This window comes from Grammomys surdaster, unplaced genomic scaffold (assembly GCF_004785775.1).
Source record: "Grammomys surdaster isolate TR1022 unplaced genomic scaffold, NIH_TR_1.0 185, whole genome shotgun sequence".
Lineage (NCBI taxonomy): Eukaryota > Metazoa > Chordata > Mammalia > Rodentia > Muridae > Grammomys > Grammomys surdaster.
In genome coordinates this window covers 18,652,798-18,667,185 of record NW_021604630.1, presented here as the reverse complement: position 1 = coordinate 18,667,185, position 14,388 = coordinate 18,652,798, and positions in this window count along the sequence as shown.

Sequence of the window (14,388 nt, the reverse complement as noted above, 5' to 3'; positions counted from 1 at the left end):
TGTGTGTGTGTGTGTGTGTGTGTGTGTGTGTGTGTGTGTGTGTGTGTAATATACAGATAATAGATGATAGATACATAGATGATGGATAGATGATAGAAGATAGATAGATAGATAGATAGATAGTAGATCAATGACACATGATAGATTGATAGATCTATGATAAATAACAGATGGACAGCTGAAAGAAAGGAGAAAAAGAAGGAAAGAGGGAAGGAAGGAAGGAAGGAGAGAAGGAAGAATGAATGATTGTCTTAACTAACTGGAGAAAAATTTAAACACAGTGAGCCTAGATGGTATATAAGAATTTCTTGTACAAGTCTTAACTCATTTTTTATTGTAGAATATAGAAGCAAATCAAAAAGAATACTGAAAGGTGAAATAAAAAAAGCAAAAGAGCAATAGAACAATTAAAAATGGAAATCACACACACACACACACACACACACACACACACACATATATATATATATATATATATATATACTGGAGAGAGAAACTTCTGAAGTGTGGAGTCTGAACTAATAAATATTCCTGATTTGTCTTCCCATATCTGCAGCTTTGTTTCACTTTCTTCTAGCATAATAAGTCATTTCTCAGCAAACATTTAGATAAACTATCACACACTCAGAGAAAGAAATTCCAAATTGCAGATCAAAATCAATGCCGTATTAAATGAGAGATGGTAGTGAGAATACAATTTACAATATTTTGATTTAATACCAGAAGTAGTGTCCACAAGGGAGAATGCAGATTGGAATCTGCAGGGACGTTTTCTTCCATATGTGGGGAAAGGTACTGCTTTTTCTCTGTGGGACTTCATCAAGCTTCTTGAGAAGGAGGAATAAATGTGGAGCTGACTTGACTTCTCTCCCAAAGACAATGAATGAAAATTTACTTCAATTTTTTTCTTTCTACCTGTTAAAGACATCCTATTTCTTTCACGTTTAATTCTGAGATACGATGTAGTTTTTCAAAAGTATTTGCAATAGAGATAATTCTTCAGACATGAAGTGCAACTCACAGTGAAAATGACACCAAAACGTTTGGTGTTCAGCTGTATTTCATGGTTAAAGTATTAGTGGCACGATTAATGAATTATTCTCTGCAAATGAGTTGTAGAACCTCTAATGTTTTTATTTTTCCATCTATAATATTTTGTGTTGGTACTAACTGGTTTTATGCCAACTTGACACAAGCTAGAACCATCAAGAGGAAGGGGCTTCCATTGAGAAAATGGTTCCTATGATCCAGCCGTAAGGCATTTTCTTAATTGATGATCACTGGGGAGAGCCCAGGCTATTGTGGGAGGGGCCATCCCTGGGCTGGTGGTCCTGTGTTTTATAAGAAAGCAGGCTGAGCAAGGCACAGGGAGCAAGCCAGTAAGCAACACCCCTGCATGGGCTCTGCATCAGCTCCTACTTCCAGGTTACAGCCCGGCTTGAGTTCCTGTCCTGACTTTTTCCAGTGATGGATAATGGTGTGGAAGTGTAAACCAAATGAACCGTTTTCTCCCCAACTTCCTTTTTGTTCCCGGTGTTTCACTGCAGCAATAGAAACCCTAAGATGGTGTTAAATTGAAATTCGATAAAGTCCATATTTAAGTTCCAAACTGTTGTGCCAAAGAGTCACTTTAAAAATATGCTTATCTTGGTTGTTCATTTAACCCTGGACAGCATTTGCAACAAGGAAGTAGAACTTCTATTGCATGATTTTATATCTATATTACATTTCTAGTGGGAGACAGAGAAGTTGACTCAATAAGAATGCTAGCCAAGCAAGCATGCGAACCTGAATTCAAATCTCTAGCACCCACACTAAAAAGCCAGACATGGACCCACATGCATGTAATCCCAGCCCTCCTGGGCTTGGAAACAGTCTGATTGGTATGGCTTGCAGATCATCAACGTTGCTCTAAGTTCAGTGAGAGACCCTATCTCAGAGGAATAAGGCAAAGAGTGACAGAGTGGGGCACCTGACATTCTCAATCGTTCACTCATGTAAGAGTATGTGCGTGTGTGCATGCACACACACACACACACGTTTTTATTTTTAAAAATTGTATACTGGTAAATTTTGGCTTGAAGGCAGAACTGTTAAGTTAAGGATACATGTTGTAAATCCCACAAAAATGATATTGCTAATAAGCAAAGAGGGAAAATATTATAAATCAGAACAGTAAAAGATAAACCAGGTAAGGAGATGATTTAGTGGTTAAGAGTACATATATAAAGAACCATTTCCAACACTAACGTCAGGTTGCTCACAACTGCCTGTAACTCCGGTTCTAGGGGATTTGGCGCCCTCTTCTGGCACCTGAGAGCACCTCACATTCATGTGCACATACACAAGGGCTGGAATCTAGTAAATCTACATAGATGTGTCAGAGAACTGAGCTGATAGGGAAGCATTCCTCCATCCAAGTTAGAGAGGCAGCCTAGAACTGACCACAGCACACTGTTTAAGTATGCAAGGATCTAAATTATAAGTCACAAATACAGAGTCTCAAATAGCCCAACTCAAAGGAGAAATTATAAGGGAAATTAGGAAATATTTTTATCAAATATAATAATGCAAACATACTAAAATATGTGCAATATAAGTAGCATTGTGCTTAACATGGAAATTTACTTCTGTGTGATTCTGTGTATTAGAAAACCATAATCATAATACATGATTATTAATAAGATACCATTACTACTATTAATTAGATAGCATTTACTAATTACTATATTAATGAGATGGCATTTACTAACTGCTATTTGAACCTTCTTTTATTGGTAAAGAACTGGCACAGCAGAATCTAGATGTGGATGGTTTTGTTACTGAAGAACAATTGTATTTTACTAGAGAAAGGGGAACATGGGAAAGGCCCAGGAGACAATGGTAACTGACCTTTTCTTTATAGATTAACTGGAATCACAGCTTGGCAGAAGGGCAAGACTTACTAGGAAGAGTAACTGGGGCATAGACTATCTAGCTGTGCAGGTAAGAGTAAGACCTTACCCTATTGTCTTAGGGTCATGGAGACTATGACCAAGGCAACTCTCATAAGAGACAACACTGGGGCTGGCTTACAGGTTCAGAGATTCAGTCCATTATCACCAAGGCTGGAACATGGCAGCATCCCAGCGCTAATGAGTTGAGAGGATGTGAGGGTTCTACATCTTGTTCCAAAACAAACAGGAAATGATTGCTCACAGGAAGCTATGATGAAAGTCTCAAAGTCCACTCCCCAAGTGACACACTTCCTCCAACAAGGCCACACCTACTCCAGAAGGCAACACCTAAATAGTGCCACTCCCTGAGCCAAGCATATTCAAACCACCACACCTACTTTTACATATACAATGCCTGAGTAAAGATTCGAAGGCAGAAGGGGGCTATTTGGGAGCAGAAAGGGGATCACCAAAAGCAAGGAGGAGAAAGCCCTGTGAGGATAAATAAAAACAAATGTGTGTGTGTGTGTGTGTGTGTGTGTGTGACAATAAATCACTTTATTTTAAATGCTAACTGAAACAAATTAATAGAAAGAGAAGTAAAATAGAGAAACAAATGAGAATGCAAACAAACAAACAACACCATAAATGGAGTCTATTCACATACTCAACCAAAAAAAGCTTCTCCAAAGCAAATGTGGAGACAGGTGCAGCCATGGTGAGGATCAAATATTACAAAAGGGCAAGAGGCTTCATGAACAGTACAACGAACAGGGGCTTCTCCTCCTGCTAGAGGTAACTGATTGACTACATAGACAGCTCTTTGAATCTTCAAGGCCTTCAGCGGCCCCACAGCCACCTCTTCAAAAAGCCCACCTATCTAGCATGCAGTGTGGCAAACAGCTCCCATGAACCATATTACTGAAATATCAAATTTACAAATAAAGATGACTGCAAGTAACAACAGATACACACCCCTAGCAGTGTGTCTCATTTTGAGCAACAGTTCTACAACAGAATTTTTTTTAAAAAAGTAATTAAGTAGGTGCTGGCTGATCCTGGATCTGTGGGTCAAGCCCCTCTCACTAGAGCTGAACACTCATTGGCATGTCTGTAGTAACAAAAATCCTTTGTAGATGTTTCGTTTTTAAATAGAATTTACCATGGTCAGAAGTCATAAAGCAGTTTTGTTTTTCCTAATTCCCAATTAAGCTATAATAGCAGAAAGCAATGCCCAGGCTGTTTATGTGGCTCAGTTACCAAGCCAGAGCGTTTGATGAGCTATACCATTTTTCCCTCAAGGCTAAAAATGTAATTATGAAAACGTCCTGAACTGAAAAACAGCAATGTCAGCTGTTTCCAGGGAAGATAAAGGACCGTGTAAAGGTAAAGAGATTATAGCTAAGAGAGATGGAAAATTAAGGCGAAGCCAGCACTGTAAGGGCAGCAAGTTATAAACAAAGCAAACATTAAAACATTTCATTATAATAGGAATGTGGCTTTTGTTTTTCCTGAAAAGACAGCTCTAAATTATTAAACTCACAGCTCTGATGAGTTCTTTTGGATGATTAAAGATAAGTAGACACTGGGTGATTATTAAACTTTCAATGATGTTCAAGAAGTAGCCCTAAATGAGCCTCTGTCTTTTGAGACAGTGGAGAGAGGCACTTGTGTATACTCAGTAACTAAGGACTCTTCTTCACAGGCTTACATCAACTGCACAGGGGTCTTTGCTGTCTCTGAAATTTATTATCACTAATCCTATATCTTTCACCAAGTCCTTTCTATAAGAGGAAGACAAGAATATCTACTCTTGTAAGATTTGGGAGAAGATAAAAGAGATGCAAAATTAAGGAAAATGAACAATACATGTTAAGAGAACTGAATCTAGTGCACAGTATCTAGTACAGAAGGCATTTCTACACAGTGCCCTACGTTAGCGGAGTCTTTTGAAGTAGTCCCTTCTTGATATTCCTCTCTCAATCATTGGCTGGAATGTATCACTGGAACTTTCTCAGAAAGATATTGGGGATTTTCAGAAAGAAAGTTCTCACTCCCAATGAACTCACAGCCTTACCGATAGAGCAATGTGCTCATTCATCCCATCAATACTCAAGCATAATACTTGGGAAACAGAACAGCGGAAGTTCACAGAAGAACCCTCAAGTCTGAGCTTCAGAAATTATAGAGGACTCCTGATTGCTAGACTCTGGACCTCTGTAATATTCCCTGAAAACTTAATGGATAAAGAAAATTTCACATTTGGACTATTAATAACCTTTAAATAGTGAAGAGGAAAGTCAGTCGATTTGGTTGGTTTGTTGGTTCTAGAGGGGGACATGAGTCTTTGAGACTCCATTCTGATTAAATATTCTTTGTTTCATAGTTTAGAAAGTGTCTAAGTTATGAGGAGAGGGACAGGGAGAGGTGCATATGATTGTGATGAATTGTATATGTGTATAAAAATGTCAAAAACAACTAGTAAAATATCTTTGAAAGAAAATGAAATGTCTTCATGGCAGCATTTCTTTTCAGGCTCCAAAGTGGCTCACCACAGCATCTGGTATCTGCAGATGTGGTAATGCAATATGAGGCCTTACTGGAAATAACCACACTTCATACCAGGTACATATTTGGTGGTTGGTGGTGGGGTGGTCATATTGACTTAGAGTCTCAAGTTGCTCAGGCTAGCCTCAGATTTACTGTATATGCTAAGTTTAAATGCCTAATTCTTTTGCTTCTACCTCCCAATGCTGGAATGACAGACTTACTCTACCACAACCAGTTTCAGACACATTTTGAAAGACAAAATCATGACTTACAAAAATTCAGGAATGTCCAGCATACATTTAGAATTTTATCAAAACTAGGAAGTAAATCAACTTATTGTCAAGTGTGTGACTTATGTTAGCAATGCTGCACACAGTCTCTAACCCAATGGCTGTTCTAAGAGAACCAATATCAAATAGCACATGGCACATTGAAGAAACTGGTATCTATAGCACATTTAAGAAGAACGAATCTCCGAATAGAGAATGTAGAACACCTGCCAGGCATGATGGCTCTTGCCTGTTATCCTAACAAGTTGGAGGATCAGATAGGAGGCTCACTACAAATTCAAGTCCTGTGTGAGCTACAGAATAACTTCCAGGACAGCCTGGGCTAAAAAGTAGCATATTATTTTAGCAAATACTAGGAGATGTGGGCATAGAAAATATATACCCTTTTCTCAACTGTATTCCATAGAGATGCATGTGCACATGTGCATATGTACACATAAACACACATGTGTGCACACATGAGCACACACGCATGCACACACACACACACACACACACCAGCAGCAGCAGTGTCCACAGAGAGAGCAGCTAGGTGCCAGTGCTCTGCTACTCAGAAAAAATCATTGGGAACTTTTGAAGGATCTTGCAGTGGTGACCCAGCAAAACTCACAGTAACCAGTGGGCAGGGAACTTTTGTGTATGGGAGTTTGAACAAAGTCAGTCTATCACAGAGACAGAGATCACATGCTCAAACCAAGCAAAACTCCAGAGAATAACCCTAAAGTCCAATAATAAAGGAAGGCTTCAAATGAACTATGCACATTTACTAGGTGGAATATTTTGTGGCCACTAAAAATAATAACCCAAATAATATTTTAAGAGAAAATCTCATGATATAATGGGAAGTTGGCTTTTTAAAATAAAACCGACAAACTTGATTATTTTTTTATAAAAATACGTTTATTAAATACAGTTACACACAATGTTTATTTTCTATATCTTATACACATAATTTGAAAATGTACACTGTACATTTAACATTGTTACTGCACTAAAATTGTCATTGAATTTATTACATTTTATTCTTAAAAAATAAACACAGAAGGATATACTAAATACACCTATCAGTTTTTTAAGTGTCTTTTAGTGAATTTTATTATATAATAAAAATGAGAGAGAAAGGATTAATTTGCTTGTTAAAGGTAAAAATGGAAATATATATTAACCTCCTTTTCCTTCCACACCTCCATAAAAAGGACATAGAGTTTTGTTTTAGCTAACCAGGTGGATTACCAACTAAAGAATATGCTTTGCAAACGTAAAGACTGGAGTTCAGACCCTTAGAACCAAAAGAAGAGCTGGCTGTAGCCTCCTCCATTCCCGGTGCACAAGACACAAACAGAGCCTCAGAAGTCAGACTTGATAGAATATAAGAAACAAGTAGAAACAGTCCACCTCACATTCTCTCCTATACCCTGCAGCTAGTCATCAGTATCCCTCCTCCAGTCTGGGAGGGTTGATGTCTGTCCTCTGGGGCAGGTAAAACAAGGATCACTCTAGTGAATACACCAAAGTGAAGCAAGTAATATCGGAAGCAATAAGAGTGCATATTTACAAAGTGGGCATTGAGAGTGCTCAGAGTTTTCCAACATGGTTCCAAACACAAGGGCAATGTATTTATATCATTCATGGACGACCTGGGAAGATTAGCTTGGGGGGCTTTCAGAACACCAAGAAAAGAAATGGGAAGACTGACTTAAAAACAGAATCTTCATTAACTTATTTTTAAAAATTTATCTTTTATTGATTAAAATCAAGTCTTCCATCCATGGGTAGCATCAAGGGATGTGTAGGGATTTGCCCCCAGCCTCTCAAGCCACACTCATTGCTACTCTGGAAAGAATCAAAGTTGTAGTTGCAAGCAAGAAAGGGACATGTTTATTGAGGAGGAAACGAGCAGCATCTATCAGAACGGATTTTAAAATTGAGATGCTTCAATAACAGGCTAAAAATTCCATTCCAATCTCCAGTGGCTTAAATGCTCACAGCAGAGGAGACCCTTAATTTAATCATCATTCTGTGCCACTTGTGTGGTTGTGACCTTTAAGTCAGGGTAGCAAACAAAGGGAGTTTGAGAGGAAGGAAGAGAGTGGAAAATGAGAGCCTGCCTTTCTTTACTGCCAAAATAACTAGTTTCTATTAAGAATTCTTATAAAAGAAAATTTGCACCAGATCACTACTGTTGGAACTTATGACAGCAGTCAAAATATGTCTCTCTTTTAGTGGCAGGAATATAAGGATATATACAGACACCTAGCGATTAGCTATGCCAAGAGTCAACAAATGCTAAATGTTGAATATAAAAATTGCCTTTCTATTATTATTAAGATGGTTATATATACATAAAATTTCACATGAAAACTAGTTACAAAACACAACCTTGCGTTCTCTGTAGTGTTGTTTTTACCATTTGAAAGAGCGACATTTATACATTGGTTCCTTCTTTTATTGCTCAAGCAGTCACTATTTTTTTTCCACTGCCATCTGTTCTGATTACTATTCACAGTTTACCCCTGAAGGTGACTATAGCAGTGTGAAGATGGTATAATTAACCAAGCTTTTTTCTCGTTGCATCTCCCAAAGGAAGGTGGGAATCATGGAAAAAACAGTTGTGCCAGTGGATCATTTCCAAACAAGGAAAAAATGTTGAGAATCAAAATTCTAATGTCAGGAGGCATAGCCTACCTTGGTTCACACAAGATGCTTGAATTGAGGCAGGATGCAGAGGCTACCTCAATCCACACAAGATGCTTGGATTGACTCAGGATCCAGAGGCTGCCTTGGTCCACAAAAGATTCTTGGATTGAGTCAGGATACAGAGGCTAATTTGTTCCTCACAGGATGCTTGGAGTGAACAAGCTTCTTTAGATAATTGAGGGATATGATGAAACAGTTATCAACATGGATTAGAGAGGAAACTTTGCGTCATATACACATGTAAATGTATGGTACAACTTGATATTTACTTTGCATTATTTGTCCATAAGCCTGGTGTGATGTCACACAGCTTTAATTCTAGCACTCAGGAGGTAGATGCAGGCAACGCTCTGTGATTTTTGGGGGTAGCCTGGTCTACAAAGTGAGGTTCAGGGCAGCCAGAGCTGTTACTCAGAGAAATCCTATCTTGAAAAGCCAATACGTACGTACGTACGTACGTACGTACGTACGTACATACATACATACATACATACATTTAAATAATTATATATATGTTTTATATATTGATTTTCAATAAATTATTTGTCATTAGGGCTGGAGGCCTGTGCCTCTAGCTACCTAAGGAAGATTATAAATTCAAGGCCCCTTGGATTACACAATGAACTCAAAGCCAGGCTGAGGTGCAAAGTAAATTCAAGACCACTGTGATCTACAGAGTAAAATCAAGGCAATCCTAGGCACCTTGGTGAGATCCTGTCTCAAAATCAAATAAATAATAAAAGGCCAGGAGATGCAGCTGAGTGGTGGAGCACTTGCCCAGCATGCGCATGGCCCTGGGTTCAATCTCTAGCATCATTAAAAAGGAAACCATGACTTATCTGAAGGAGTTCTTAGACTATGAGAACTTAGAAACTTCTCCATTTCCAGACTCTGTGCCTTTCTTGGAGGTTTTGTTTGCAACCAATATGAATTAATCCCAAAAAAATATAGTTCTTTAAATTTTGCTAGGTAGTTAGGATATACAACAAAAAAAAATGTGAATTAATAAGGCTTGAGTAGTTGAAAATTTTTTCCATATACAATGCATGGCTAAATTTGGAGGAGAAAAAGTTCATGCTACATTTATCATCATATGGTTCTTAATCTTATATACATGGGGATTCTCAATTGAGAATGAATTTGTTGCCAGGATACATATATCAGTGTCCAGAAACATTTTCTGAGATACTACTGTGGTAAGGGCAGGGGGAGAGGAGGAACACTGGGAAGGTGAAACCACTAGCCACAGTAGGTTGAGTTATGGCTAGTAGAGAAAGGACTTTGAGTTGGGGATGGAATCTGCTTTTTTCCCTAGAGCTTTACTGCTGATACATTCATTCATTTGACATTAGCTAAAGAGTTTCCACTTCAGCCACTGTGGAAGTCTCTTCTTCAAATGGGGTTGCATTCTGATAGAACGAATCAGGCAGAAGAGACGAATGCTTCAAATACGGGACGATGTTGATGAAACAATGGGGGAACTAGAACACTGCATTTCTAAAGGGAATGGAAGTTCACACAACCGCTTTGGAACCTGGTTGGGAGCTTCCACCCAAGCTGATGTGCACACCCACCCCTTGATAATTACAGAAATAAAGAGGTACAGCAAGGACGTCCAAAGGACGCTCAGGGCAGCACTGTGTGCAGCAAGCTGTCCAAATCTGTAGACAATCAAACAGATCTGTCAGTCTTTCATGAATTCCTCAAAGCATAGATAAAAATGTATTCTAAAATAATATCTGTGAGTGATAAAATATATTTTTAAAAGATGAGCTTGTATATGATAAAATCCTGTAAGCAACTGAACTGAACATACTACTATTAGGTAAAAGACATAGGTAAATCTCATAAGTATAATATTTAGTCAATGATAGCAAACCCAAAAATTATATATGATACGGCCCTATTGCTATATAGAGCATGTAAAAACAAAATTAGCTTAGAATATTGTTTGTGAGTAGAGAATTTAAAGTAGAAACGGCTGATTGTTGTTTTTTTTTTTGTTTTTTTTTTTTTGGTTTTTCGAGACAGGGTTTCTCTGTATAGTTCTGGCTGTCCTGGAACTCACTCTATAGACCAGGCTGGCCTCGAACTCAGAAATCCGCCTGCCTCTGCCTCCCAAGTGCTGGGATTAAAGGCGTGCGCCACCACCACCCGGCTTTTTTTTTTTTTAAAGATTTATTTATTTATTTTATTTATGAATAGTACACTGTAGCTGTCTTCAGATACACCAGAAGAAGTCATCCAATTTCATTACGGATGGTTTTGAACCACCATGTGGTTGCTGGGATTTGAACTCAGGACCTCTGGAAGAACAGTCAGTGCTCTTAACCGCTGAGCCATCTCTCCAGCCCGGCTGATTGTTTTTTATATATAAAAGTTTAAATGTCTGCTTCTTTTAAGAGTTTTTATAAAATTCCTTTTTGAGATAAATAATAAAATGATCAATTCTTTCTTTGTAAATGCAAAGTGCAGTCAGTCTGCCAGTAGGAGAACTGGCTAAGAAAAATGCCTTGCTTGCTTACACTTTATTAATCTATAGCAAGTTGCTTAGGCATGGATGTGTGTGGGTCCTTGGGAATAATTTGTTTTTCACCTGCAATAGGTAAAGTGTATGCTGTCTTTTTACTTATACTCATTATAATCATTCACTTAGAGAAAATAGAATGTGACCACATTGTAATTCTTATGCTGCTTCAAAGATTTTGCTTGGGAATATGAGCTTTGGGAGAACAAAAAACATTGGTCCCTTACTTCTTCCACCAAGTGTGTGAGTATGTGCCTGCTTTACATAGCTGCCAACTGTACATCTCTTCCTTGGATCTCCGAGCTCACTGTTGGAGTTGGCCTCTGGCAGGATAGATTCTAAACCGTTTATGTTTTTACTTTGGGGCATATACCCGAGGGATTCTATGTACTACTCTAGAGATACTTGCTCATCCATATTCATTCTGCTTTCTTTACATAAGGAAAATGTGGTATGTTTACACAATGGACAATTATCCAACTATTGAGAAAAAAAGAAATTATGAAACAGATTCATGGATGGAATGGAAGGTCATCATTCTGAGTGAGGTAACTCGGGCTCAGGAAGACAAGTATTGAATGCTCTCTGTCATCTGTGGATGTTAGACTTGGATCTTTAGATATGTGTTTTTTTGCTCGAAATACCCATAAAAAATCAGGAAATTACTAAGTGATGATGGAGAAAGACTTTCAAGGAAAAGGAGATAGCGGTGGGAAAAGAAATACAGTTATCAATGGGTAAAATGAAATTCTGGGGGAAAGGGGGGATAAATTGGAGTGGGAAAGAAAAAGGGAAGATAGAAGACAGACTAGGAGGGACAAAGATTACTAAAGAGTTGTAGAAAAACCAAAGTTATTGAAACCTACTGCTCTAGACACTTCATATGTTTTATGTGCATATGTTAAATAGTTAAAATGGTGCTATGTTTGTTTCTGATTTTATATTTTTATTGGTTTTATTTGTGTATATGGGCATATATATATGTGTACTTCTTTGTGTTGTTTTTGTTTGGTTTTGGTTTTGTTTTATTCTGGTTTCTTTTCTAAAAAAGAATGAAAAAGAAAGCATAAAGTTGCAAGTCTCTGGGAGACAATAAAGTCAGGGAAACTGATCAGAATATATTGAATAAAAAAATTTTTAAATTATTTTCAATTAAAAAAAAATAGACTCCTCAGCTGCCATCATTTTATCTGCAATCTAGAAGGAAAGAAATGAAAGAGGGAAGGCAAGACAGAGGGAAGGCAGAAGTAGAAAGAAATAAGGAAGAAACTCGAGCAGGGAAGGGAAAGAAGGCATTCCCTTCCCTTCAAAGACACGGACTGACGCTGCACACTCCCTCTAGTGCCATAATGGTGGGCCAGCCTGAACACACACCGTGGCACCCAGGGAATGATGAGGGAAGCTGAGATTGCAGCCTCTGGCTGAAAGCAATTTGCCCAGCTCCAAAAGCCTGACTACAGTGTGAGGAGAAGAAGAAAATCTGTACTGGGAGCCAGGCAGCAGCCTGAGTATTTGAAAAATTAGGTCCTAACCTCTACCAAATCTCAAAAAACGACAATTGTATGAGACCACAAATATGGAATCAGAAAAACTAAGGCACTTCATCATTTGTAAAAGGAACTTTTTTTTTCAGATTTCTGAAATGGGAACGTATCATATAATTACTGAAATATGTCCTTTGACTATTTGCAACATTGTTTAAAAAGTGTTCACTCTTCGTAACTTTTTTTTCTTTTTTTCTTTTTGGTTTTTCGAGACAGGGTTTCTCTGTATAGCCCTGGCTGTCCTGGAACTCACTCTGTAGACCAGGCTGGCCTCGAACTCAGAAATCCGCCTGCCTCTGCCTCCCAAGTGCTGGGATTAAAGGCGTGCATCACCACCGCCTGGCATCTTTGTAACTTCTATTCTTTGTCAGTGTGGAGACTGTCTACTCTGAAGATTTGTACAAGAACCTCAAGCTTCTGGGCCATGATTTCATTCTGCTACTTGCTGTCGTTATTTTATTTGCATCTGTTTTTAATTTTGTGAGTCCATAAGTGTGAGCGCAGGTACCCATGCCAAAACAAAACAAAAAAACAATAGTGTTATCCTATAACAATGTAACATACAATGACTCTATAGGTAAGAAAAGGTAAAAGCCCAGTCCTAGGCATGTGTTACTTATTTTGGAGTTAGTGACCAGCGAGTTCTTATAAACGCCTAAATAATTCAAGTTATGTCCAATATTCTTGTTTATTCTCCAGAACTTTATGGTAAGACTTTATTGATGAAAACACGACATACTTGACTAATCAAACATGGAGAAATAAAATTGGTACAGACATGGACACTTCATCCCTACTGGCTATCTTTCATAGTGCTGGAAGGTGCTATGCATACTACTAGAAGAAAGTAGTCATCAGTCTTAGCCAGTCATGAAATCTGTGAGCAACAACTGACCTGGCAAGACATGCTGAGTGAGGCCATAGTGTCACAAGTGTTGTAGGAGTAACCAACTACTTTCTCCTCCAACAAAGTCAGAAAAGGAGGCTTAAAAGAGTAAGGACTTTTGCTATTGAGTTCCTTCAATATTCTAGATGTTAACTCCCTTTCTGGTGGTTGTCTCTTCATTCTGTGAATTGTTTCCTTTGCTTTGAAGTTTGACATAATCTCCTGTCTGGTTTTGCTTTGTTCTCTGGGATTTTCAGACATTATGCAGCGGATATGTGCCCTGCCTAATGTCATGGAACACTGTTCCTATGTTTTCTTCTGTTAGTTTCATAGTTTCATAAATTATTTCAAGTCTTTGATCCATATCCATTTGTAGATCCTTTCTCCACATGAGAAAATATAGGTGTTCAAGACACTACCATCCCAAACCCTATTCCCAATATGTGTTCTAATCATGTAGCTATGTTTAAAAGCATCCGTTGTCTATAGATAACTTAGGTAGTTCTTCTCATCCCCTGGAATTTGCAGCTGGTTGTATGCCAATGGGTTTTGGTCAATATGTCATCATAGTATGTTTTGAAGTCAAGTGGTTTAATACCTGCTGCTTTATTCTTTTGGAGTCTTTTATGCCTCCATATGATCTTGTTTTTAGTTTTATTTTAAAAAAAGCTTGTGGGCTGGAGAGATGGCTCAGCGGTTAAGAGCACTGACTGCTCTTCCAGAGGTCCTGAGTTCAAATCCCAACAACCACATGGTGGCTCACAACTATCCATAATGAGATTCAATGCCCTCTTCTGGTGTGTCTGAAGACAGCTACAGTGTACTCATAAGTAAAATAAATAAATCTTTTAAAAAAAATTTAAAAATTAAAAAAAAAGCTTGTGGTTTTTTTCTATACCATTTGAAATATAAAAGCTATTCTAACTCTCAAATATAAGAAAAAAAAAAGTAGATCAGT